Consider the following 27,995-nt stretch of genomic DNA (forward strand, 5'->3'; position numbering starts at 1 on the left):
AGGGATGAGGCCCTAGAGAGCTCAAACTAATGCTTTCTCATTTTCACTTCCGCGTTTGCGAGTCTAGGTAACGAGCATATTCCTAGAAATGCCCTGAGGTCTATCCTGCTGAGATTACCTTCCGAGGATGTGGGTGTCGCTGAGTGAAAATGACTAGGGCCATGGTTACACCCCTGCTCTCTTTTTGTGGATTCGCCCTTGAGTTTCTCATTCTTGGGTTCTTCCCTCAGCCCCTCTGGCCTTGTTCCTGTCCAGCCAAGTGACCAACAGTGTCTCCTGCCGGCTCACGACTCCAGATCAGAGGCTTTGCTCTCCCTTCACCCACATGTTTGCACAGGGCCTGAGCCTGAGTTCCAGTCCAGGGGTTTCAGTCACAGGTCACATGGCTTTAGGGGGTCCTTAGTCCTTGGACCACGGCTCCTCATCTGCACATGGCAGAAAGGAACTTGGAGATATTCAGAGGCCCCTATTGGCTCTCACAGTCTGGGACTCATTCCGTAGCCTGGACTTCTTCTCAGGAGACCGGGACAAGGGTGAGAAGGGGGTGTGTTTGTCTGCCAAGGGTCCCCTCCTTCCTACAGCACTCTGTGTTTGAACGTATGTGTGGGTGCTAGGTGCATCCCTCCCTGGGAGGCGTGAGAAAGCCATCACTTGGCTTCTGATGAAGGGGGCTCAAGAGTGAAGTGGCTGCTGAGGGAGAGGTACTTGGGATCTGGCAAAAGCTCACAGCAGCCTTGAGCTGTGATATCACCAGGCTCCCGCTGGGGGAGCACAGGGGTCCCTGGATCCTGCAACACAGGCTGCCTGTCAGTTTGGTGAGGTATTGCTTCTGACCTGTGGCTCTCACTCTCCCGCTCAGCCTACCTGCGGCTCCCCCTTCAGCTTCTTCTCTGGACAAGGGTTCAAGTTGCACCTGGCCTCTGTCACCATGTAGCCACCCCTCCAGGCTCAGCTATCAGCAGGATCTGAGCAAGACTCACAGTTGAGTTCTCTCTCTCTTCCTCTCTCAGATACCAAGTACTTCAGAAATGAAGAAAAGAGATTCTTCACTTGAATGGAACCCCATTATAAAACCCCATCATAAAACCCCATATTTTCCACTTGATGAAGTAAATCTAGAGCAGCACATCAAGTTAAAGGCCAAACAGAGCACAGGAGGGATCCTTTGCTGAGAATCAACAGCACGATCACAAGCCATTCTGTATGACGTTGGCTACAAAAGACCGCTTTGAGGAGAGAAATTCTAGCCCTTCAGCTGCAGTTGCGATCGATAGCGAAGGAGACCAATGCCTGAGTAGATCACACACAGTTTTGAGAGACCATAAGTCTCGCTGCTCTAAATTTCATCCTACAGAGAATCAGAGTCAGGAGCACCATGGAAAAAGACCACATGTCAGACTGGACACTCTGGGCCACCAGGTGGGCTGCGCTATGAGGAGCCAGCGTGAACGATGCAGTGTTCTTGCTGGAGAGCTTTAGCTTGAATTTGAGCACGAGGTAGTTATCAGACAAGTTCAGAATGTAGACCACTGAACAAGATGACCGGCCTGTGTCTTCAAACAGTCAATGTCACCACAAATAAGAAACAACCAAAAGGAGAAGAGATATTTTGGGTTTCAAAGGAGTAAAAAGAACGTGTGACTGTATTTATTTAGTCCTTTTGAACGCAAAACATCTCCTCACCTTTAGGTGGCTGTCTGTGGTGATGGTGACATTCCCTTGTTTGTAGGGGACAGGCCAAAAGTCCAGCTTAATGGCCTACATCCTGAAGTTGTCTGATCATGTCCTCCTGATTAAATTCAGCCTAACCCTTTGGCCAGGACACTGCATAGTTCCCGCTGTGTGTGTCCTAGCTCAGCCTACCCCGAGAGCACGAGTGTCCCGTGGGCCCACCACCATTCTTGTGATAGCAGCACTGCTTACTTTGCTAGGGAAGGGCCTATCAGATCTGTGCAGAGCGAGACACCTGATTTTCTTTATAAAATTAGTGATTTGGTAAGTGATACTCTGAGAATGTATGCAGACCCTCTTCTCTACAGTCTTTCTCTAAAACGTCGCCATCCTTTAAGGATCCTGACGGTGTGTCCTAACCCTGTGTGTGTTTGTACATTGGAAGAATTCTAACCGTGCCATTCCTATACAACGCGTATTTGCTGGCAATGTGATGTGGAAAAGAACATTCCCTCCCTGTTCATTATCATTAAAGTTTTTGTTTTGACAATCCCATGGACTCATGATTTTTTTACATTGGATGCTCTAATCTGTTCCTATCGTGGTGATTTGGTGGATCTGGATACACAGTAATGGAAATATTCTTGGTTCTCTTCGTCATATTTAATGCTGAGTCTCCGTCTCTTTTGGGCTAAACGTACCCTACGGGGAACTAATTTTGGCTGTGTTTGTCTCTCTGTGGTACGGGGTTTCTTTCCTGTGTGTGCACCTATGTGTGTCTATATGTGAGTCTGGGGTTTAGGAAGGTTGTGTAGGTAGGGCTGAGCCCTGCACCCAAAGGTTTTGGACATGTCTGGTTCCTTATTAGCTTCTGAAACTTTTCACATTCAGTCTCTAAGTTTTAAGTGATCTCTTAACCTCAAACCGTTGACATTATTCTATTTTCTCTTTCCTTCTGTCTTCACCTGCCTCTTCTTATGCTCTTGTTTTCACTGGGTGGAAACCAGCCAAACAGATGCCATTTACATCCTATTTTTCCCACACGCTCCACCCCCAGATTTTGGTTTTAGATCCACAGTTAAGTAGCTTCAACAGTGATCAGCTGTTTGAAAGTCGAAATTTCCTCAGTCATCTCTCGTCAGGTGAAGTTCACCTTCGAAGGTCTCCTAGGGATGGAATCAGGACTCCTTGGGGGTTGCGTATCGGACACTGTTTCTCCTGCCTGTGTACATGGACATCTAGCTGATTAGAAAGTACTGGCACAATGAGTTTTGACTGAGCTTTAAAAATAGAGTGCTTTCTCAGGGAAATTCAAGTCAAAACCACAGTGAGATACCACCTCACAGCAGTCAGAATGGCTAAAATGGCCAACTCAGGAAACAACAGATGTTGGCAAGAAGAGGGAGAGAGGGGAACCCTCTCACACTGTTGGTGGGAATGCAAACTGGGGCAGCCACTCTGGGAAACACTTTGACGTTTCCTCCAGCAGTGAAACATAGGAATGCCTGGGTGGCTCAGTTGGTCAAGCATCTGCTTTTTGCTCAGGTCATGATCCTTGGGTCCCGAGGTGAAGCCCCCCATCAGGTTCCCTGCTCAGCAGGAAGCCTGCTGTACCTTGCGCCTGCCATCCCCTCTGCTTGTGCACCCGTGCTCTCTGTCTGGCAAGTAAATAAATAAAATATTTTAAAAAATTAAAAAGTTAAAAATAGAGCTACCTATTAAGCTGCAATTTATTTATTTAAAAAAAAAGGTATTTATCCAAAGGATACAAACATGGTGTTTTTTTTTAATTTTTTTATTGTTATGTTAATCACCTTATATTACATCATTAGTTTTTGATGCAGTGTTCCATGATTCATTGTTTATTCACAACACCCAGTGCTCCATGCAGAACGTGCCCTCCTCAATACCCATCACCAGGCTAACCCATCCCCCTACCCCCCTCCCCTCTAGAACCCTCAGTTTCTTTTTCAGAGTCCATCATCTCTCATGGTTCATCTCCCCCTCTGCCATACTCACCTTTTCTTCCAAACATGGTGTTTTGAAGGGGCACCTGCACCCCAATGTTCATAGGAACAATGTCCACAACAAACTATGGATAGAGTTGCGATGTCCATCGACAGGTGAATGGATAAACAATATGTGGCGTATATACGTACAATGGAATATTACTCAGCCACCAAAAAATGAAATTTTGCCATTTGCGACGACATGGTTGGAACTAGAGGGTATTATACTAAGTGAAATAAGTCAGCCAGAAAAAGACAAAATACCATATGATTTCACTCATAGATGGAATTTAAGAAACAAAACAGAGGAATATAGGGAAAGACAAGGAAAAATAAAAGAGGAAAACAAGAGAGGGAGACAAAGCATAAGAGACTCAACTATAGAATAGAAACTGAGGGTTGCAGGAGGGGAGGTGGGTAGGGGATGGCGTAAACTGGGTGATGGGCATTAAGGAGGGCATTCGATGTCATGAACCCTGGGTGTTATGTGCAACTGACAAATCACGGAATTCTTTTGTAAATTATTTCTTTATTTGAGAAAGAGAGCATGAGAGAGTGAGAACACAAGCAGGTGAGGGGGTAGAGGGAGAGGGAGAAGCAGACTCTTTGTGGAGCAGGGAGCCGGATATGAGCCTTGATCCCAGGATGACCTGAGCCCAAGGCAGACTGACTGAGCCACCCAGGTGCCCTGAATCACTGAATTCTACCTCTGAAACTAATAATACAGTATATGGTAATTAAATGGAATTTAAATACAAAATTTTAAAAGAAAAATATATATATTGCCTTGTTTTGTATGTTTGATTGGGATATAGAATGTAAACTGTTTTTCTTTCCAGTGGATATAAATTGGGGTTTTTTGGTGGTTGGCGGGGGGCAAGTCTGTAGCTTCAGAGGAGATTTCTTCTTTTTCTTTAAAATCTATTAGTTCTGGGGTGCCTGGGTGGCTCAGTTGGTTAAGCAACTGCCTTCAGCTCAGGTCATGATCCTGGAGTCCCGGGTTCGAGTCCCGCATCGGGCTCCCTGCTCAGTAGGGAGTCTGCTTCTCCCTCTGACCCTCGTCCCTCTCATGCTCTCTCTCTCTCATTCTCTCTCTGTCAAATAAATCAATAAAATCTTAAAAAATATCTTTAAAAAACAATAAAATAAATAATATCTATTAGTTCTATGAGGATAGGTCTTATTGTTGACTCCTTTGTTTCCGTCTCCCGCAGGCATCCAGGACTTTCTCTCTGATCCTGTCTCACTATCTTCTGTTCATTTTCTGTTCTCTTGGCTGCTTTCTTTTCAGTATTCAAAGTCCACTCTAATTTTGCACCAATGTTGCCCTTATGAATCTTGTGGATCAGCCTCTTTCCCGAGAAATTTTCTTCAATTTTTTCCCAGTTTTGACAATTCTCGTTTCCCATTTCTTGTTTCTTGCCCACTTCTCTTTGGAGTCGTGTGTTTAAGGGAACTTTTACCTTTTCACGGCTACAAATGCTTGTTCGCACATTTCATTCAGGTCGGGGTGTCATTTTAACCATTTTAGTTTTCCTATGTTTTGTGATTGATTTCAGGGGGGATCTTTACTGAGCTGAAATGTTTGACTCTCTATTTCTGCTTGTTTGTTTTCTTCTGTCACCTTGGAACACCGGTCTGCTCTATCATTTTCCCTTTAACACACCTGGGTTTGCTGGAATGAGAAACAAAAGTTCCATGTAGGAAGGAATGAGTGCTCTGAGTAGCTTTGTGGATTCCTGAGGTCTGGATCCCTCTCTTTGGTGTAATTGTTCTAATAGATGTAAATAGCTGGGGATGGGGCCATTTGTCTTCTGCTCCGGGATCCTGCTTGCTTCCAGTATGTCCTTTCATTTCTACCAGTGGCTTCATTGTCTTTACCACAAGCCTCCAAAGGACACTACTTTCATCCAGGTCTGGCCCTCCCCCGAGGGCCACCTCTGTCCTGCACACCATGCAGCCCCTTCCTTCGGATCCAAGTAGCCGAAGCTGGAGTCAGCAGGTCTCAGGCACCCTCTGAGCTCTTCCCACTCTCTTTCTGCCATCATTCACCTGTGTTCCCCGCTGAGAAGCCCTCCCTGAAGTCCTCTCCTCTAAGTGCCTGCCTGGTCTGTGCTGACTGCCCTGCTGTCTCTGGCTCCCAGACCCGGCTAAGTACTAACCATCTGGAGTCCACACTTCTCTCTGGCCCCTGGCTGTTCGGGGACAGGGTTATGAGCTGTGTTACTGACTCTCTAGGTTAATCCCTAACCCTTTAAAGTCATGTGTTGAGAGATTCAGCTGCCATTATTCTCAGTGGACTGGTACTCTTTATCTCTCTTTTCTAGATGCAGACTGTCAGTAGCACACACACGTAGACAGAATTGTAGAACAGAACATCCCCGTCCTCATCAGCCAGGTTCAACAGTTATCAACTTAGGGCTGACCTTGTTTTAATACAATCCCATCCACTTACTTTGTCCTGTATTATTATTTTTTTAAAGGTTGGGGTTTCTTTCTTTTTTTTTTCTAAGATTTTATTTATTCATTTGAGACACAGAGATAGAGAGAGAGAGAAAGCATGAGCAGGGAGAGAGGCAGAGGGAGACGCAGGCTCCTCGCTGAGCCAGGAACCCGATGTGGGGCTCGATCCCGTGACTCTGGGATCATGACCTGAGCCGAAGGCAGACGCTTAACCATCTGAGCCACCCAGGCGCCCCTGTCCTTTATTATTTAAAGCAAATCGCAGACACCATATTTCATTTGCAGTTGTATCTGTATGTTTCCCTAAATGAGAACCCTTTTAAAGTATTATCATCATAACCTTGTAAATATTCATAAATTAATTTAAAATATGTAATATAAAATACATAGTGTTCAAATTTCCCATTGTTGTTTTTAAGTTGTTTTCTCTGCATCAGGATCCAAATAAAATGCACACGCTCCCATGAGTAGGACCTGTCTTCAAGCCTCCTAGCAATGTGTAGATTTCTTCTCAGTTTCTCCCTTTCCTTCCTCCTCCCTCGTTCCCTCCCCCTCCCTCTGGCTCTCACTCTCTGCTTCGCCCTCTCCAGCTCTTGTTCTCTCCTTTTTTGTTAATCATTTTTGAAAATACTGAGGTGTTTGTGCGGGAGCATGGCCACGGAATGCATTATAGCCAGATATACTTTAACACAGTCCATCATACTTCCTCTCAGTTCGTGGTGGAATCTCCACTGTTCGTGGAGAACAGTGCTATTACAAAGAAAAGGCAAGCCACACATGGAATTTAACATTTTCTGGCAGGAACGTTGAAAAGTAAAAAGTATAAGCGCACAACAATCCAAAATAATCTTGCATCTTGCCGCTTAATGCTTCACATTAAGGGAAACCGAATTCTGCCAGAGTAATAAAGATGCGATTAATAGAAAAATCGTCTGTATTTCTTCAGGTTTTAAGTTTACATTTAAGGGAGCTGTAAATGAAATATAATTAAAATGCATTTCTAAGGAAAGAGGTCCTGCTAACTGCATTCCAAATATTATCGGAACGACTGCTCTGTCGGACCTGGCAGATGTAGAAACTGATCAGTTTCAGGTTTGAATTGTTGGCAAGACTTCCTCTCAAGTGCTGTGTGCGCTTCCATCAGAAAGCACCTCAGGTCCCCTTATGTTCAAGGCCCATCCATCCATTGATTCTGTGGAGCAAAATGATGATACTTCATCATCATGGTTTGGATCCTAGAAGCCTTGTATGAACACCTGCAGGAAAAGAAATTTCCCCCCAATACTATATACCTGGTGGTACATTTTGTAAGGAAAACTCTGGTCCCCTAGCATCTCTAACGGGAACCTGTAAGTTCCGTTCTTTTCCTCTTCATTTTCTTTTATTACTGTGTTAATATGAAAGCAAGGCTTCAGTCATATCGAAGTGTTTCAAACCACTGTATTATGGACTTATGAGTGCTCCATTTATCCTCTCTTTTAGCAGTGAAAGTGATTTCAGGTTGGCTTTCATATCCTTTTGATAAGACCCTCATAGTTTTGAGAACTTTCCTAATATCAGTATGATGAGGTGTTTGTGTCTCATATAGAAGATTTGTTGCGTCTGGCCTGGTCTCGGTCATTTCTCTAAGAATCTGTGGTTTTGTTTCCTGGGAAACCATACTCCCAGATCAAAATGTGTCTCCTCGGGCACTCATTGCAATTGGTTTATTTTTAGGCATTTCCAGTGGACAGAGCTGGAAAATGGCTTATTTGTAGTCATATATATTCATACATTCACATACACTCACATACACTGCCAATTCCAGACTGTCATGATGTTCCTCTTTGGGTCTTCTTTATTTTTTTTTTCTCTATCCATAAAAAGTATAGGGCAAGAGGCAGAGTATTAAACTAAGTGAATAAAATACTAATTTTTCAAAATGTTTTGTCCTGACTCTCAATATTCTTCTGGCTGTACACCTATGTTATGAGACGTCTTATGCCTTACTGGGACACCATTTGTGGCTTTTCATTAAACTGATATTGACATCCCTATGTCCCAGACTCCTCCACTATGTGTGAACTGTTTTCTTTGTTGTTTTTGTAATGTCACTGAACACCACATTACATGTCACTTACGGATTCATTCACCTCTCACAAGAGATCTTTTGAAATTGTCAAAGGATTAATTTATGCATTAGTAAGATGCATAATATATATAGTGACCACTAAGTTTGGAAAGATTGTAACCTCGATGCCATATTGTGTTTATTTGGTTCACCCTCATATTTAACAGAAGAGAGATAAAGAGCCATTTTATGACAACCAACCAAAGTAGAAGGGAACGTACTGAATGGGAGAAGATATTTGCAAATGACATATCCAATGAATGGTTAGTATCCAACATATATAAAGAGCTTATACAACTCAACACCAAAAGCCACAAATAATCCAATTTAAAAAGAGGCAGAAGAAATGAACAGACATTACTCCAAAGAAGACATCCAGATGGCCAACAGACACATGAAGAGATGCTTGACAACACTCATCATCAGGAAAAAGCAAATCGAAACAATTGGATAGGGCACCAGGGTGGCTCGGTCCGTTACCCGTCTGCCTTTGGCTCGGGTGGTGACCTTGGGGTCCTGGGATCTAGTCCCACATCGGGCTACCTGCTCAGTGGGGAGCCTGCTTCTCCCTCTCCGCCTCCCCCCACTTGTGCTCTCTCCCCTTCATTCTCAAATAAATAGGTAAAATCAGGAAATAGAAAAAAAGAACCAACGAGCTATCACCTCACACCTGTCAGAATGGCTAAAATCAAAAACACAAGAAACAACAAGTGTGGGCAAGGATGTGGAGGAAAAGGAACCCTCTTACAGTATTGGTAGGAATACAAACTGGTGTAGCCATTGTGGAAAACAGTATGGAGGGTCCTCAAAAAGGAAAGATTAAGATCCATTAATCCTACCACTGGATATTTATCCCCAAAATACAGAAACACTAATTTGCAGGAATACATGGGCCCTTTGTACAGCAGCATAGCCAAATTATGGAAAGAGCCCAGACGTCCATCAACAGATGAATGATAAAGACAATGTAGTGTGTGTGTGTGTATATATATATATATATACACACACATATCTATATCTATCTATCATCTATCTATCTATCTATCTATCTATCTATTTATACCATGGAATATTATTCAGCCAAAAAAAAGAATGAAATCTTGCCATTAGCAAGGACACAGATGGAGCCAGAGTGTATTCTGCTAAGTGAAATAAGTCAGTGAGAGAAAGATAAATACCCCATGATCTCACTCCTATGTGGAATTTAAGAAACAAAACATGTAAGCAAAGGAAATAGAAAAGGGAGAGAGACAAACCAGGAAAGAGACCCTTAACTATAGAGAACTAACTGATGGTTGCCGAGGGTAGGGGGGCTTGGGGGATGGGTGAGGTGATGGGGATTAAGAAGTGTACTTGTGGTAATGAGCACTGGGCAATGTATGGAAATGTTCAATCACCATGTTATATACTGGAAACTCATGGAACTGTATGTTAACTATACTGGAAAAATATTTTTTAAAAATTTGGAACAATTTTAAAAAGGTGGACCATGGCTTGCTAGATTTCTTTGAGTTGACCTCATGCCATTGACCTGTGGTTGTATTCCTGGAAGCAAACATGGGCAGTTCGAGGTCATGGGTCAATGATGGATGATGTCCACAGTAGATGTGTGCAGTGGTGTTCAGTGGCATAGAAGCTGAGGTTGAGGAGAGAGAAACAGGCAGGCAGGGGAAGTGGTGCCCTGAAGCACCTCTTCACTTCTTCAGCACAGGTTCCCCCCTAGATCTTAGGAGCCAGAGACTTAGGAGGTCGCTGTAGCACTGATAAAGGCAATTGTCCACCTTTAATGTTTGTGGGTCCTGCCCCTGGGCTCCCAAGGAAGCGATGCTTTCACATTTACCAAGGTCAAAATGAATCCACAAAACCTCAATGCATGGGCTCTATTTCACCCCAAGCACACATTGGACATCTGCTTTATGAAAGAAAAGAACCCAAAAGGAGCATTCTGGAAAAGATAAGAAAAAGGAAGACACTTCCCTGGTTCCCATAACATTAAAGCCATACAGCCCTACATGTACTAGAAATTTAAGACCGGGAAATGCAGTGACTTTCTACAATGTCTTTTGTATAAAAATTTGTCACTTTTTATGTAAAAAATATATTTTGGTATATAACCCTTTATCAAAATTTCCTTTGTCATGACACTCTCTCCTGGTAAAGATTCCCTGTCCCATGCAGCTGTACTAATCAGTGCTCAGGTAAAACTCACAACCTTTTATTTTTTTTTTTTTTTTGAGTTTGAGCGCCATGTGGGATGCAGAGATTACTTAAAAAGAAAATAATTGAAAAGAAGTAAAATTAAAAGAAAAATTTTAAAAATGTATATGCGTATCAGGAAATTTTATTACTCTCTGCTCTCTCACATTGATATATTTACATTGTGTTACTTACACCATTAAGAGCACCTTAATTACTGTAGCTTTACGGTGAGGTTTAAAATTTAGTAAATTTCTCCAATTTAATTCTTCAAGGTTGTCTTGGCTATTTAGGTATGTTGATTTCCAAATACATTTGAGAATTAGCTTGTAAATTTGCCCCCAAATTGCCTTCTCCAGTATGAATCAGAATAATGCTGATTTGATGTTCCAACAAATTTGAGTGGTCTAGTCCATGAATGTGATATATTTTTTCCTAATTATTTAGTATCCTTTAATTTATTTCAGCAAGAGTTTTCAGGCATCTTTGTTACATGTGTTCTCATACATTTAATGAAGGTGGACATGAATCTCCACTCTGTTTATTGAATTTCATTTCCTTTTTTTAAAAATTTCATTTTCTAAATGCTCACTGCTAGTATAGAGAAATATAGTAGATTATTACATGAATGTTGCTGAGGTATAATTTAGGTACAGTAGACGGCATCCCTTTAAAGTGTACAATTAAGGCTGTACTTTCAGAGATCATTTCTTTCTTTCTTTCTTTTAATTTTATTTTATTATGTTATGTTAATCACCATACATTACATCAATAGTTTTTGATGTAGTGTTCCATGATTCATTGTTTGCCTATAACAGCCAGTGCTCCCTTCAATGCTGCCCTCTTTAATACCCACCACCAGGCTAACCCATCCCCCCACCCCCTCCCCTCTAGAACCCTCTGTCTGTTTCTCAGAGTCCATCGTCTCTCATGGTTCGTCTCCCCCTCTGATTTCCTCCCCTTCATTTTTCCCTTCCTACTAGCTTCTCTCTCTCTTTTTTATTATTTTTTAAAATTTTTTATTGTTATGTTAATCAACATACATTACATCATTAGTTTTTCATGTAGAGTTCCATGATTCATTGTTTGTGCATAACACCCAGTGCTCCATGCAGAATGTGCCCTCTTTAATACCCATCACCAGGTAACCCATCCCCCCACCCCTCCCCTCTAGAACCCTCAGTTTGTTTCTCAGAGTCCATCTTCTCTCATGGCTTATCTCCCCCTCCGATTTCCTCCCCTTCATTTTTCCCTTCCTACTAGCTTCTCTCTCTCTCTCTTTTTTTAAACATATAATATATTATTTGTTTCAGAGGTACAGGTCTGTGATTCATCAGTCTTACACAATTCACAGCGCTCACCATAGCACATACCCTCCCCAATGCCCATCACCCAGGCACCCCATCCCTCCCACCCCCACCACTCCAGCAACCCTCAATTTGTTTCCTAAGATTAAGAATTCCTCCTATCAGTGAGGTCATAGGATACATGTCTTTCTCTGATTGACTTAATTTCACTTAGCATAATACCCTCCAGTTCATTTCTACAGTTTGTTACTAGAGAATTTTCTCTGAACGTGTAGAGGACCTGAAACCTCAAGGAGGAGGCACATTGTTCTCTCCTGAGCATGAACGTGATTTTAGGTGTTGTTTCCACAGCTGCCCATTGCCACTGATGATCGTTCTTCTCCTCCTTTGGACGGTAAGAGAGAGAGGACGCAGTGTGAGTGCTTTCTCAACAAATAAAAATTTAAAAAGATAAACTGTACAACTAAATGCATTTTCACAGATGTACATACAATTGAAACTACTGCTCCATTCAGGACACAGGGCATTTCTTCTACCTCACAGCTTCCCTTGGGTGGATCCATTGAAGTCTCTCACTGCCTTCACCCTCAGCCCCAGGCAACCACTGGCATCAAAGACGGCTTGATTTTTAACCACGTTATGGAAATGGAACTCTTTTATGCCTACATTCCTCCGTGCAGCCTAAGGATTCTTATATCTATCCATATTACTAATGGATCACCAGTTCAGAATTTTTCATTGCTAAGGAGTATTCCTCTGTATGGATATATTTGGTCTGTACATTCACCTATTTATGGCCATCTATGCAGTTTCCTGGGTTTGGCCATGGGGAATAAAGCTATGATGAATATTCATGTGCAGTTTGCTGTGTGGCCATATTGTGTAAATCCTTAGGAGAGGAATGGCCGTTCACGTGATTGGTAAATGTTTATCTGTGGTTCAGCTTTTCTCGGTGGTTGGACCATTTTTCATTCCCACAAGTGTATGAAACGTCTAGTTACTTTACATCCTCACCACATATGTTTTCGGTCTTCGTAATTTTAGCCACGGGGATGGTTGTGTAATGGTAACTCACTGTAGTATTAATTTATCTTCCCAATGGCTGAGTGTACCGTCGAAAACTGACCTCTGTGCTTCAGAGCCAAAATATAAGACGAAGACAGAGTTTGGAATATTGAGGAACAATAGCTTTATTGCTTTTCGGGGCACAGGGGGCTAGAACAGGCCAAGGCCCTCAAAAACTCTAAGTCCCCTCCCCCTGAAGGAAGGGGCGGGGGGGTGTTTTATTTTGACAGAAATTGTGTGCATGCTGCCAGCCTCCCTCATCCTGTCTTTAGGGTGGTACCAGGCTCCTGAAACAAAAGGCTTAGAAGGGAGGAGCAGAGGTTTGCAGAAGACAAGGAAAAGGTTACTTAGTTTAAGATGGAGCCTTGCAGAGACATTAGTGAATCCCTTTTGATTTATGTTCAACTTCATGCTTTTCAATGGTTTCAAGTGGAGCATCTTTTCAAGTGCTTTTTGGCCATTTGTGTATCTTCTTTTGTGAAGCATTTCTTCTTCAAGTCTTTTGACCAGTTTTCCTATTGCATTGTCTTATCAGACACAATATGTGTCAGAACATTACACTGAAAACTGCAGAGCACTACTTCCAGAAATTAAAGAACTAAATACATGGGGAGATAAAATTTGTGGTGGATTGGAAGACTCATTATGGTTAGAGGACAACTCTTCCCAAATTGATCAAAAGATCTAATACAATGCCAATCAACCTTCTAGCAGACATTTTAGTAAGTATTTCTAAGCTGATCCAAATGTTTATATGGAAATGGAAATGATCTTAAATTATCAAAGCAATGTTAAGAAGAAGGAGAAAGCGACAGACTTACATTGTCTATTCCAGAATTACTGTATAAACCTTTTGTGCAATTTAAAAGTGATTTGTCCGATTATTATTCAGTATAAGAGTTTCTGCACATTCTCACTGCAGCTTGGAAGTTGCTTTACCCCTTTTTCACTGTAGCTACTTGATCTATACTTTAGCCAATAGTTCCAAAGTTTTTAAGTGGAGAGAGAATACTGAAGCTAGAAAGTATTTCACTTAACAGAGAGAAAGACTAATCCCTGATCATTAGGGCAAGGATGACCCTACAAGACTTAATGAACTCGCCTCTATTTTCCAGTTGGCCAAGACAAAGTGGGGAGCTACTGATACCAGCAGTTTCCTCTGCAGACCTTCATAGTGTTGACTGCTTTGGGTTTACATGGAACCTAGGTGTTGGCTGTGTCCTGAGAGGCTGAAATTGAGTTGAGGCCCAGGGTCCCTGGGTCAGGACAGGTCATCCGGCTGTTGGAAAACACGGAGGGAGACCAGGCCATCCCCAGGCAGCACTGGCCACTTCCTCCAAGGAATCCACCACCACTACACTTTTCATGACTTCTGGTAACTAGACTGAGAGCCCCACGACAATTGGGATAATGTTTTACTCATCTCTGTACTCATGACTCCTAGGACCAAACCAAGCACTGAGGAAGCTCTCAGAGACATTCCTTCATGGATCTGATAAAGGGGGTGGCAAATTTCTAATCTCAACTACATTCCTGTCCCAAATACATGCACGAATGCTCTCTGCTTTCTTCCAGGAGGCAACAAATACCCTTCCTTCCAGAGGAGCCTGCCCTACACTCTCAATGCCCCATGACACTCCCCTGTGGTGAGCTCTGGTGAAGAGGGACTGTCCTCTTGGATTCCTCTCAATGGTTCTCTCAGTAGGAAGAGATGTCTTCGGCCTAGCCCCCTCCCCCCTCCATCCTCTGCACTGCCACCATACCCCAGGTTAGGAGAGCTACAACAGTTTTTAAAATGATTTTATATATTTATTTGAGAGACAGCGTGAGGGAGAAAGCAAGAGTGAGAGAGAGACAGAGAGAAAGATAGAGAACAGCTGGGGAAGGGACAGGGGGAAGCAGACTCCACTGCTGAGCAGGGAGCCACCCCCCTCAATGGGGCTTGATCCCTGGAGCCTGGGATCATGACCTGAGCTGAAGGCAGGCTCTCGATGAACTGAGCCACCCAGGGGCGCTGAGCTACAAGATTTTGTTTGCATTCTTCCTCTCACTGCTTTGACCTCCTCTGTGAAATCTTATTGATGTCAGAATTCCAAGTTCATAACAGAGACTAAGGAAAATGAAACACTCAACACACGGTCAAGACAAAGGTGTGTAAAGTCTTTGACAACCATAAATTCAGAAGAATATAATTGGTATCACTGCCTCAGAGGCAAGGGTCTCCTAACCTGGCCCTTCCTGACCTTAGGGTAGAACTCTTTGTGGTAAGAATGGACAAGTCCAACCTTTATCCAAACATAACTGATCCCTCTAAGCCCACACTTACTTGGAGAACATCGACCGTGAGGGAGCTCCAAGGTCAAAGCTAGGGGTCTGGGGCAGAACCTCATGGTCACATCGTCCACCTCTTTTTTTTTTTTAAGATTTTCTTTATTTATTTGACAGAGAGAGACATAGCGAGAGAGGGAACACAAGCAGGGGGAGCGGGAGAGGGAGAAGCAGGCTTCCCGCCGAGCAGAGAGCCCCATGCGGGGCTCGATCCCAGGACCCTTAGATTATGACCTGAGCTGAAGGCAGACGCTTAAAGATGTAGCCACCCAGGTGCCCCTCCTCCTCCTCCTCCTCTTGGAACTGGTGCTTCCCTGCAGTACAAACCAACCCCGATCCATTCCGTGGGGCTCCTCGGGAGGTGCACAGGTTCACTGTGGACAAAGTTACTCTCCTCGTTCTCCTTGCTCAGCTCAGGCTGCTCCTTGCAGAGTTGGATGCCGCTGTATGCATTCCTCAGTTTCCCCTGATTTTTCTGGACCCAACTTGTCCTTCTTCTTACCTCCTTTGGGCAACCACCTGCTCCACCATTGCCTTGTCCTTCTTTGCGTTATTCTCATCCTCCAAACCTGCTGATTTTCTGTCTCCCAAATGCTCCCTCTGTTCTCTGTTTTCAGTGTGGGCTCAGCTCAGGCTCCTGCAAGAGACACACAGTGAAGGGACCAAGTCAGGTCTCAGCTGCAGTCCCCAGGGCTGCTTCAAAGGCACCGCAGACCCTTGTGCACTCACAGAAACTGAGCAGGAAGGGACCGTGGAGAATTTGAATAACAACCTTATCTTACATATGAGGAAGCTGAGCGCAGAGAGATGAAGAGATTTTCCCAAACTCCTTCAGCACTTGATGGCAGCACGGCCCCCACACAGGACTTGGCTGCGAGCTTCCCTGTGGAGTCTCCTAACGTACCCTCTGGGAAGGCACATCTGAATTTCAGGGGACACTTAAATTAGAAGTTCAACTTAAAAATAAATACTTTTTAGGAGACTTTGGATCAAATGTAGATATTTCCACTGTTAAAAATACCAGAAATTCCTTCCTGGGGACAAATCTTTTTCCCAGGTATATAATTCTGTTACTTCTTTCCTTTACAAATCATTGGCTAAGATATTAGGATCACAAAAAAGGTATGCAGGGAAGGAGAAGTTCCTCTGTTACCTGTCCTGGTCTCCCAGCTTAAGTAAGAATTAAGTTTCACTGAGACATTGAATACGCATGGAGAACGGATATTGAAATGGAGACCCTTAAAGAAATATAAAGTATTAAGGCAGACAGTTTTTATGCATTTTAGACAAGGAGAAAATACATTTCTCAGGGATTTGGGGGAGTTTTAATTTAGAGAGTGTCTAGACCGAATTTAGAAACCCTGGTGAGAAGGATGTCTTTTTACTTCTTAGTACAGGGGGTGCCTTTTTCATATGGGAGATTGGTTTCCTGCTTTCAGGGAGACAGAGGAGGGTTTGAGTGTCCTGGTACCAGTTTCTTTTTGGGTAGCTTCAATTCAAAATAATCAATATTGTCGACCTCAGAGAGTCGGGGACCTGGGGTGGCGAAGGAACTGAGAAAAAGAGACTACCGCGGCGCCTGGGTGGCTCAGTTGGTTAAGCGGCTGCCTTCCGCTCAGGTCATGATCCTGGATTCCAGGGATCGAGTCCCGCATTGGGCTCCCTGCTCAGCAGGGAGTCTGCTTCTCCCTCTGACCCTCCCCCCCTCATGCTCACTCTCTCTCTATCTCATTCTCTCTCTCAAATAAATAAATAAAATCTTTTAAAAAAAGAAAAAGAGACGACAGTATAGCGAGGCACAGGGGACCCCAAGCAAACAGCCCGAGGTCCTGAGGTTTATTTTCCATAATCTAATATACCTTCTACAGTGATATAGTACTATAATGATTTACAGCAGGGGCTTAGTAAGGCGCATCTTCCACGTACACAGGGTTAGTCAAGTGAAGCAATGGCAGTGGAGAAGGAATAAAGAAATCTGCAACTGGCTGTGATCAATTAATTGTAAACAGCATTGTACTCGGTCTTTAACACAGGATAAGAAAACAAAAAAGGGAATGCACAGTGTGCTGTTTACAGCTGGCTTCCTATCTACAAAACATCTTCTGCTGTGTACTTTAGATCAGACCACACACATCCCAAGGGCATTTCACTCTGATCCTTTCAGGTTATTTTTAACCCTGCAATCTCGAGTTTTCTCAGAGATCTTGGAGTCTGAATGAACATGCACCAGTGGTCGTTGTGGCATTCTGTTTCCCCCAAATATGCCATTGTGGTACATTTTGGGCAATCTGACCTTGGCGCCTATGGGTACTATGGTTTCTCTCCGCCTTGCTCATTACTCAGTGCCTATTTCAGAGAGAAGGCTAAACATATCATTCTTAGAAATACCAAGGTGGCTCTCTCGGTTCAGCGTCTGACTCTTGATTTCAGCTCAGGTCATGATCTCAGGGTCATGCGATTGAGCTCCAGTTTAGTCTTCATGCTCAGTGCAGTCAGCTTGGGATTCTTTCTTCCTCTCCGTCTGCCCATCACCCCTGCTCTAAATAAATAAATAATATTTAAAAAAGAAATACAAAATAAATCCCATGACCTTATGTGAAACTAATACAATGCCTATGTTAAGTGGACCAGATTAGTTTAAAAATTATTTTAAAACGCACCTGGGTGGCTCAGTTGTTTAAGTGTCAGTCTTTGGCTCAGGTCAGAATCCCGGGGTCCTGGGATAAGCCCGTATGTCCAGCTCCCTGTTCAGTGGTGAGTCAGCTTCTCTCTGTTCCTCTTCCACTACCCCCAACACCGCTCCTGATATCTCAAGTACTCTCTCTCAAATAAGTAAATTAAAAAATTTTAAAAAGCAATGCAATGGTCCTCTCTGGAATCAACCCACACATAAGCATGCTTTCTTTTTGCTGCACCCCAGTCCCCCTTTCTCTTTATTACCTATCTGACCTACATCCTTCCCCCAGCGATGGAGACAGCTCAGATGCACTGCTTCACCTGGTGGTGGGGCCAAAGAGAAGTGCACACATGGTTAGAATGGGCTGCCTTGAGAGTCAGCCGAAACGTAGCTACAGGCAGTTAGAAACAAGCCTAAAGTACCATTAGGAATAAGCACTACAACATTTAGCGGTACAGATTTTAGGTGTGGTATTGATATCACCTTCCTTGTACAAATGTGTTTAGACTCAAGCATGAGACTATGGGATCAGACAAAATGAAAGAAAACTGTGTCAAGTGTGAAGATACTAAGTTACCAAAGTTATTCTGAGTTGTATAATTAGTTTGTCCCTTAGCCCCTCATTTCCACCTGCAGAACCTAGAAGACGTGCAACAGAGTCTCCACTTGCCATCAAAGTCAATCTGAGGACACAATAATTTAAACTGTTAACCCAAACTTTCCATTTTTTCTTAACCTGTGTTGAATACCAGGCATTTCGATTGCCCATTCCCATTTCCAGGGAGACTGCAGTGAGGACGGAGAATAATGTGGTGCATCCAGGTAACAGTCTGTTTCTTGGTCCGCTTCTGTGCTCAGCATATCAACTTTTGTCTGCCAGTGGACCTCTAACCACACAGGGGAAACCCAACAAATATTAAAAGTGTAGGTTCTCTAGGTTAATCTACATTTAGGATTCTGTAGTGCTCAGAATGGCTCTTGAACTGCAAGGACCAAGGTAGATGCCCCCTCCTTACCTTAGGGGGAGTAATTCTGATTCCTGAAGCATGCACCTCTTCGTTTTCTATTTATTATTATTTTTTTTTAAATTTCAGCTAGGCTCCATCACCTACGTGGGACTCTAATGCATGACCCTGAGATGAAAGTTGCACGCTCTACTGACCGAGGCAGCATGCGTCCCCCCAGCACCTTTGATGCAGGCAAATACCATGATTTTCATGTTGGAAAAATACTGCAAACTGTGGGACATGCCTTCAATCCGCTCCACTCCTTCTGGGCATGTTTCCTGAGTTCCGACTGTGTGCGAGTCCTCTTTCCCACCCACCCATAGAAGGGCATATACATGGAAAATGTGCCCGTCCATAGAAGACCCTCTAGGATCCCAACCCAGATCCGCTGGGATCCCTGGGGTCTTTTCTGTGTTATGCTCTCCTGCTCTCAGTGTGTTTCTGCCTCTAAAGGCACCTGTGAGCAGGACTGCCCTGGGGCTCCTGGAGCTCCTTTGTACCCAGTCCCAGAGAACGGGGAGTACATGCCGTATATGACCACAGCCCCCATGTATCTCCCCTCCCCAAAGGCACTCAGCCTTTCACTAACAGGTGCAGCAGGGTGAAATCTCCATTCCTGGCCCAGGGGAGACTAACTCTGAAACACAAGTGTCCCCTAGGCTCTCCTAAACCTGTCAGGACAAAGCTCCCCCACAGCTGTTGCTGGAAATCACAACTTACACAGCAATGAACTCAAAATGGTCACAGATCTAAGTATAAGAGCCAAAACTATTGTGCAAGAGGACTACATGGGAGAAAATGGTCAGGAATTCACAGTAAGCAAAGAGTTCTAAGTCACTACGGCAAGAGCACGATACGTAAGAGAAAATTGAAGATGAAGAAGTTTTTTGCATCAAACATTGCCACTGAGAAAAGGAACAGAGAAGCCACTGATTAGGAGAAAATATTTGTGGATTAAATACCCAATGGGGACTCACGTTCACGAGAGACAAGAGGACTTTGAACTCACTCAATGGGCAGAAGCAACACACTCGTTTAAGCCAGTATAAGAGTCGAATACACATGTACCAAAGGAGACACATAAAAAGGTAATCAATGTTATTAGTAATATGTTATTATTTCTCAAAGAAATGCAAGGAAAACCAGGTACCATTTTACACCAACTAGTGTGCTTACGTCCCAAAGACGATACCAAGTGTTGCTAAGGATGAGCAGAAACTGGACCCTCCTATATTGCTGGTCGCAACGTAAAATATAACAGCTCCTGCAGAAGCCACTTTGAGAGTTCTTAAGAGTTCAGCACAAGCTTGCCATAGGACCCAGCCATTCCACAACTAGGAATCTATCTGAGAGAATAAAAACATATGTCCGCTCAAGTCTCAGTCAGAAATGTTCCGGGCAGCGTTATTCACAATGGGCAAAAACTGACAGCAACACAAAGGGCCATCGGCTGGTGAATGGACAAACCAAATGTTTCCTATGTGTACCATGGCATCTATTCCGCAACAAAAGGCACAGAAATCTGATCCAAGCTACAGCATGGAGGAACCTCAAAAGGATGCTAAGTGAAAGAAGCCAGTCACCAAGAACTACAGACTGTCTCATTCGGCTTATGTAAAATGTGCAGAAAGGAGCAATGCACAGAGACAGAAAGCAAATCAGTGCTGCTTGGGGCTGGAGGAGGGAGCGGAGACTGTCTGCAGAGGGGTTGGAGGGAGTGTGGGAAGGTGAAGGAAGCCTCTGAAACAAACTAGGGCACTAGCTGAACAACTCTGTCATTGTTGACAATGGGTGAAATTTATTGTATGTCAATTTCACCTAAAAAAAAAAGAAAGAAGGCGACCCTCGCACATCAGTGGGTCCTGGGGTCCCCAGGCAAACACTGCCTGGTGAGGGGCCACATCCTGGAGTCCCAGCAGGTGGTGGCTCAGAGCCTGGTTTCTGACCTCCCAGCTGGAGTCAGGGGTTCAGTGACTGTGCCTTCAGCCTCAGGCCCTGGCAGTTCCCCTGGAATCCACCAGGCGGCAGACTACTTAAGGGAACAGACCTTCAGGTGGCCCAAGGACACCAGGGGGAAGCAAGCAAAGATAGGGCACCAGCTGGCTGGAGATTCCTAAAGGAAGTGAAGGCTGCAGGACCCATGGAAGCTGCTGGCAAGATCTGGATGGATCTTAAGTAGGTTTGGTCCCCTGGGTGGGCTCTAAGCACTAAGCTTTAGGTTAACATCCAAAGGTTCCCTTTGATGCTCCCTCCTGCAGTGGCACTGAGGCTCCCCCCGTGGAAGCTCAGCATAGGGAAAAGAACCTGTGCTGCTATTCACCTTCTTCTGAGTCGAAATGGAACACTTGGTCTGCGTTTAGGGGAATCTGCCCTTTTCTGGCCCTCTATGTAGGGCCAGCTCCTGGGTGCTGAACCATCCCTGCAGGAGGCTAGAAGAGGCACTCTGGTCCTTCACATTGGAGCTGGGCTTGCAAAGAAGGGTTCCTGCTAATCCATATTTCCCTGGCCCTGGCTGAGCATCCTGGTCCAAGATCAGAGGCTGCAGTGGCCTAAAATAGGGACTTCCTACATGTCACTGCTCCTCTCTGGAAAGTCCAAAGGCGGCCCATGGTAGTGGTGGGGGGAGGGGAGGGCATAGAAACCTATACTCTGTCAAAACATCATCCACAGTGAAGATTTAAAAACAATGTTAGAGGACAGATCTCATATTATGTAGTCGGTGGTGCAGTAACAGCTCTGCGAGGTGAAAGAGGGTAGCTACACTAGTAATCAGCCTAACATAATTTATAGAGTCGTCCAATCCCTGTGTTGCCATGTGAAACTGATCTCACATGGGGAATCAGTTATGACTCAATTGTTTAAAAACCTGAAGGTGAGGGGAAAACATTTGAAAACGAAGCAATAAAACTATAGTTGACTGGGGAACAACATGGCTTTGAATTTTAGTGAACAATGTCGGTCCACTCATGGGTTGATTATTATTTTTTTTTTTTACAAATACTGTCTAGTACAAATGTAGAAATACATTTTCTCTTCCTTATGATTTTCTCAATGATATTTTCACTCTAACTCACTGTATCAAAAGAATAAAGTACATAATTCAAGTAACCCACAAAATATGTATTAATCAACCGTTTTTGTTATCTGTAAGACTTCAGTAGGCTATTAGTAGCTATGTTTTCTGGGACTCAAATGTTATACAAAGATTTTCAATTGTGGGACTCTGTACCCCTAACCCCCAGGTTCTTCAAGGGACAATTTGTATCTGGATTTGCAAATGACATACTCCTGTATACAGAAAAATACCAAATACACACACACAGAAACCACGACTATTAGAGTCCATAACCTATTTCAGCAGAGTTGCAGCGTACAAGGCAGACAAATCAGGTGTTTCTATAACCTAGGAATGGACACCGGGAAAGTCAATTAAGAAAACGATTCCATGGACAACAGCACCCACCCGAATGGTATCGAAGAATAATTGAGTCAAGGAGGCACAAAACCTGTACACTGAAAACTACACAATATTGCTGCAAGAGATTAAGGAAGACCTCAACAAGTGGAAAGACATCCTGTGTTCATGGATTGGAATGGTTAAGGTGGTTCAGAAGGCAACAGCAGGATCTGCAGATTCTTTTGGATTCCTATTGAACGTTTTTCTTCTGCCTTCCCTAATCACCATCAGCCCCTTGCAGTACATTTCCTTTCAGACATTGTGGTTTTCATCTCTTCATGTGAGATTGGGTCCTTTTTTTTTTTTTTTTTAACATTTTCCATGTATCTGCTGAATGTTTTCACCAATGGGATGCAGTTAGAACAAATGCTTTCTTGTGCTCTGGTGATTCCCATCTTGCTGTCAGCTCTGGGTCATTTTCAGATGAGTGATCCATCTCTTCAGGAGGGCTCATTTCCCCCCTTTGTCTGCATACCTCAAACTGTTGGATGGAACGCCAGACACTGTGAATGTTACCTTGCTGTTTGCTGGATATTTTTGTGTTTTCTATAATATTGAGCTTTGTTCAGGGATGCACTGAAGTTACTTGGAAACATTTCTGCTGTTGCTTCAATGCATAGTTCAGTGGCCCAGAGCAGGGCTCCGTGGAGGACTCACCATGAGTTCCAGGTACTGTAGCAAGCCCTCCCCCTGTCTTCCACCCTATTCCTCACAAATTAAGAGGGTTACTTTTGCTTAGTCTATCTGTTGGACACAGGCACTGTTCCCAGCACCGTGTGAGCACCAGGCCCTGTGCAAAGGATTATCCCCTGACTTGCTGTCCATGCCTCCCCAGGGCCCCTCCACAGCTCTGGCTAGGTGACTTCCTGCAGCTCTGTCCTCCCTGAGACTCAGTCCTGGGTTCTCTCAGATCAGTGTCCTCAATTCCAGGAGCTCCATGGGGCTCCTATTCAAGTTCCCCTCCCCCCAGTGCCTTGCTTGGAAACTCTCTAGAGCCAGTACCTCTGAGCAGCTCTAGGGCTCTGCTCACCATTGTGTTGCCATGTGTCCGGGATGGCTGTCCCCTTTGCCTGATGCCCAGGATCTTGGAAATCTCCACTTCGCGCATCTTGTGTGACGCTGTTGCTCTTTTGTTTAATTGTTTCTGGCAGAAGAGTAACCCGTTGCTGAGTCCCAGTTGGTGTGGCTCCCCTAAGTGAAAATCAAAGTTGGAAGACCCTCAGTTGTAGATTCTGAATAGAGGCCTTTAGGGAGTAGAGAAAAAAACACCAGCTCTGGTGAAAGCCTGAAGCCAGAAACCCCTTCAAGCTCAGTTTGACAAAGCAATGCAGGTACATCAGTAGGGACAGTTTTGGCTTGAGCCCAAGAGCTGCAGAAGGCCCACGGCCCTTTGTCCTAGAGCTAACCTGCTGTTTGGGAAAGGTCTGTGGTGCCAAACCCAGCGGGTTCTTTGTGAGTACACAGAGGTGCCTCTTTAAAAGCCTGTCAGGGGGCATCTGGCTGGCTCAGTCAGGAGAGCAGGGGAGTCTCCATCTGGCTTCATGAACCCTATCCCTACTTTGGGTGTAGGGATTACTTCAACAAATAAACTTACAATAAATAAACAGTACATCAAGCCGGACCCTCTCTAGTCTCGGAAGGGTCCTCTGGAGCAAGGCTATACTAGGTAGGCTACCAAGTGGCCTAATCAAGGATACGGAGTCTGGGGATTGGGTGAGGCTTTGCAGGGTGCCTGGGGGGATAGGTGGGGAGGGGAGGGAGGAAGGAGAAGGGATGCAAACCCCTGTTCCCTGGGGAATGAAAAGAAAGCACCTTTGCTGGATCAGGGACTGCAAACCACATACTGAAATATAAGCAGAGAAATTGCTCTGCGAAAAACAGAAAAAACCCCGACAGCCAAGGTGGGATGTATGACCAGTGGACAGAAACTGTCCTGCATGCTTTTGATTGAGAAACAGCCAAACCCAGATTCTCAAGAAAGCAGCCCTTAAAAGCAGAGGTGTTTTCTTCAGGGTCCTGGTGTCCCCTGAGTGAGCTTCCTCTTCAGCCCATGTCATCAGCCAAAGTCATGGAAAAGACAAAACAAACAAACAGAAAAATGAATAAGAAAACAAAGGCTATTCTTAAACAACCAACAACAGGTGAAAGAGCAAAAGCAGCCCCCCACTGCCACTGCCACAAATAATGCAGAGGAGTTGTCCATACTCGGGGAAATCGCGGGGGTCAGCATGTCCCTGGTATGATGGAAGGGCCTCCCCTGGGAAAACCACCTGCTTGATCCCGGCGTCTCCCCTGCCGGGTAAGTGTGACTCCCTCCGCCTCCGCCCCACACCAGTCTCACCCCCCTTCCACCGGACACACAGGCTCACTCGCCTAGGCGCACCCCAACACCCTCGGCACCCACTCCTGTCGCAAGCATCCTCACCCTCCACACGACGCTTCCGAATAGGATGGACGCAACAGCGCTGCTACCTCCTCAGCCCCACGAATTCTAAGTTGCAGAACCCCACCGCCATGTTGCCTGGTTTGCATCAGACACGCCCCGTCCGTGAAGTCAAGGGCTTCGCCTCAGTCCCCAACCCCACCCCATCTCCCTGCCCCCCAGCTCCCCTCCCAACTTGGATTTCAGTACTGGTGTTCCTCCTTCTCCTCCTCCAGTCCCCCTTCCCCTTCTCCCTTCCCGTGCCCTGGCTTCCTTCCTCACCTGCCCAGTCTCCTCTGTCTCCTGAATTGGTTACCACTCTTTCCTCTCCCTGCAGCTATGGCCCCCCAAACCCTACACAACCCCCCCCACCCAGCCCAGGGAAGGCTGTGCCAGCCAGAGAGAAACATGAGGGAGGACTTTCCAACAGCCCGCGAAGAGCAGATACAACTCTCTCTTGCTCTCTCTAGCTCTCTCTCTCTTTCCCTTCGGACCCTGGTTGGAGGACACCGAGTGCCATGGCTGCACCTGTACAGTTCAAACCAGTCCCCACAGCCTCCCCCAGGCCTGGACACTGCGGGGGGGAGGGGAGGACCAAAAGTCCGCAACCCCTGGGCCCTCGGGCTGACACCAGCCCACAACACTCCACACGCTGAACACATCCCAGGGCCTGCTTCTTCCCCAGGAGGGCTCCTAGGACAGGGACGGCGCGCCCCCTCGTGGCTTCGCGGGGAGACGCCCAAGGATCCCGCTGTTGAGGGCAGGGCCAAAGGGGACCACTGCTTCTGCTCCCTTAAACCAGGCTCAGAGTTCTCAGCAGGGGGTTAGTGGGGTCCCAGGCTCCCCACTCTGCCACCGCCTGCCCTCCCTCCACCGCTGGGCGCTTCCCCCTGGAGGGGATTTCTGCAGTCAGGTCGGCCTTTGGAGGGAAAATAGCCAGGTCTGGAAAACTAAACAGACTACTTTGAAGAGATTTGGGCAATTGTATGGTCATGGATGGAGCGCCCTAGGGTTCTGATTTGCCTTGTCTTGCTTGCGCCTTGAGGTAGTGGTTTACTTTTCCCGGAATGTTTAAATTAGAAAAGATTGGAGGGTGGAGAGGGGGCGTCCAACTTTAGTTGTCACCTGAGATCAATAGTGTGCTGCTGGGTAGAATAATGCCCCCTCCCTAGGAGCTGCCCAGGCTAATGCCAGGAACCTGTGCACATGTTCCATCCTGCAGCAAAAGGGACCCTGCACAGGTGCTTATGTTAAGGACCTTGAGATGGGGAGATGATCCTGGATTATCCAGGCGGCGCCCTGCAATGACAAGGGGGTCTTAAAACACAAAGAGGCAGAGAAGAGGTCAGAAGGAGGCTGTGTGAGGAGGACTCTGCCTGCTGGGGCTGGGGCTGGGGCTGAGCATGGAGGAGGGGCCTCTAGGAGCTGGAACAGGCAAAGAGACACACTGCCTGCTTAACCTAAAAAATAGAAAGCGCCAGGTATTTTACCAGCCAAATTGGGATTCCTGGGGAATAAAAGGGAAAGGTGATGTGGGACAACCAGCTGGTCTGAGGAAAGTCACCTAACCAGAGCTGTGCAGGGTCCCTGGTGTGGCTTGCAGTGAGGTCCTGCTCAGGGCCTCCATGGGAGGAAAGGCCAGCAAGTCAGGGGGCAATCATTTGAAAGCAGTAGAGGGAACAGGACCTGGAGCTCTCCCAGGCAAAATGACCCCTAATCAGGAGCCAGATCCGTCATCGGAAAATAATCCAGAGCTGACACATGTGAGAACCGCCAGAGAAGGATATGAAAGCTTTTAGTATAAGTTTTCCATCAGTTGTAAATGTTAAACCGAGAAATAGAAAATATAAACAACACCCTCTCTATCTTTAAGAGATGAAAACTACAACGTCTGAAAGGAAATATACTACAAGGTATTGACAGAATTTAGAAAATGCAGAAGAAAAATTTTTGATAGAATTGTATTGACTCTGTAGATCTATTTGCATAGTATTGCCATATGAATTATATTAAATCTTCCAGTGCATGCATACAGTTGTTTTTTTCCCCCCATTTGGTCTTTCATCTCTCGCAGAACCATTGCTTCTTATGCTTTTCAGTGAACAAGTCTTGCTCTCCTTGAATGAATTTACACCTGACACTTTTACTGTGTTGTGTGCCATTGTAAATAGAATTGCTTTCTAAATTTCCTTCTCAGATTGTTCATTGCTAGTGCATAGAAACACAACTGATTTTGTATATATGGTACCCTGCAACTTTACGGAATGAGTCTATGGACTCTGATATTTTTGTGTGTGGATGATTTGAGGTTTTTCTATCTTTAGGAGCATGTCCTCTGTAAATAGAGATACAGGTTGACCCTTGACCAATGCGGAGTAAGGATGGTGACTCTCAAGATCAAAAACCTGTGTATAGAGGCGCCGTGAGGGGCGGTAGCAGCGGCGGTGGTGGTGATAGTGGCGGTAGCTGTGAGGGGATTCCGGGAAGATGGTGCTGATTAAGGAATTCCGTGTGGTTTTGCCATGTTCTGTTCAGGAGCAAAGTTCCTGCATTCGTCAGGATGATTGCTCCGGAGGGCTCCTTGCTGTTTCACGAGGAAGCCTGGCACGCATACCCCTACTGTAGAACAAACCATTATGCCTCAGTTGTAACGAGTGTATATATGAAAGATGATTTCTTCATTAAAATTGAAACATGGCACAAACCAGACTTGGGAACATTAGAAAATGTACACGGTTTAGATCCGAACGCATGGAAAACTGTTGAAATTGTCCGCATAGATATTGCAGATCGAAGTCAAGTTGAACCAGCAGACTACAAAGCTGATGAAGACCCAGCATTATTCCAGTCAGTCAAGACCAAGAGAGGGCCTTTGGGACCCAACTGGAAGAAGGAGCTGGCAAACAACTCTGACTGTCCTCAGATGTGTGCCTACAAGCTGGTGACCATCAAATTCAAGTGGTGGGGACTGCAAAGCAAAGTAGAAAACTTCATTCAGAAGCAAGAGAAAAGGATATTTACAAACTTCATCGCCAGCTTTTTTGTTGGATTGACAAGTGGAATGATCTGACAATGGAAGACATTAGGAGAATGGAGGATGAAACTCAGAAAGAACTAGAAACAATGCGTAAGAAGGGTTCCGTCCGAGGCACGTCGGCTGCTGATGTCTAGATGAGTCCCCTGTAGGGTCAGAGACAATATCAAACTGTTTACGTAATCAAGGTCAAGTGAGGGGAACAAGTGCAGCCAGTGATGAGTGAAGAAGGATCTGACCAGTATCTGG

General features: G+C 45.0%; 2 non-coding genes and 1 pseudogene across 2 annotated transcripts; 2 read left to right on the plus strand and 1 right to left on the minus strand.

Annotated features, from left to right (window-relative positions):
* Positions 1-1,375: 1,375 nt before the first annotated feature.
* LOC148164476 (phosphatidylinositol transfer protein beta isoform-like) lies at positions 1,376-27,954 on the plus strand (annotated as a pseudogene).
* LOC148164477 (small nucleolar RNA U3) lies at positions 11,968-12,180 on the plus strand. The gene has a single exon (XR_015768147.1). It is a non-coding gene; the product is annotated as a small nucleolar RNA U3 (small nucleolar RNA).
* LOC148164478 (U1 spliceosomal RNA) lies at positions 24,435-24,597 on the minus strand. The gene has a single exon (XR_015768138.1). It is a non-coding gene; the product is annotated as a U1 spliceosomal RNA (small nuclear RNA).
* Positions 27,955-27,995: the final 41 nt, after the last annotated feature.

This window comes from Eumetopias jubatus, unplaced genomic scaffold (assembly GCF_037043125.1).
Source record: "Eumetopias jubatus isolate StellerSeaLion01/CBP00866 unplaced genomic scaffold, mEumJub1_p1.0 scaffold_4, whole genome shotgun sequence".
Taxonomy (NCBI): Eukaryota; Metazoa; Chordata; class Mammalia; order Carnivora; family Otariidae; genus Eumetopias; species Eumetopias jubatus.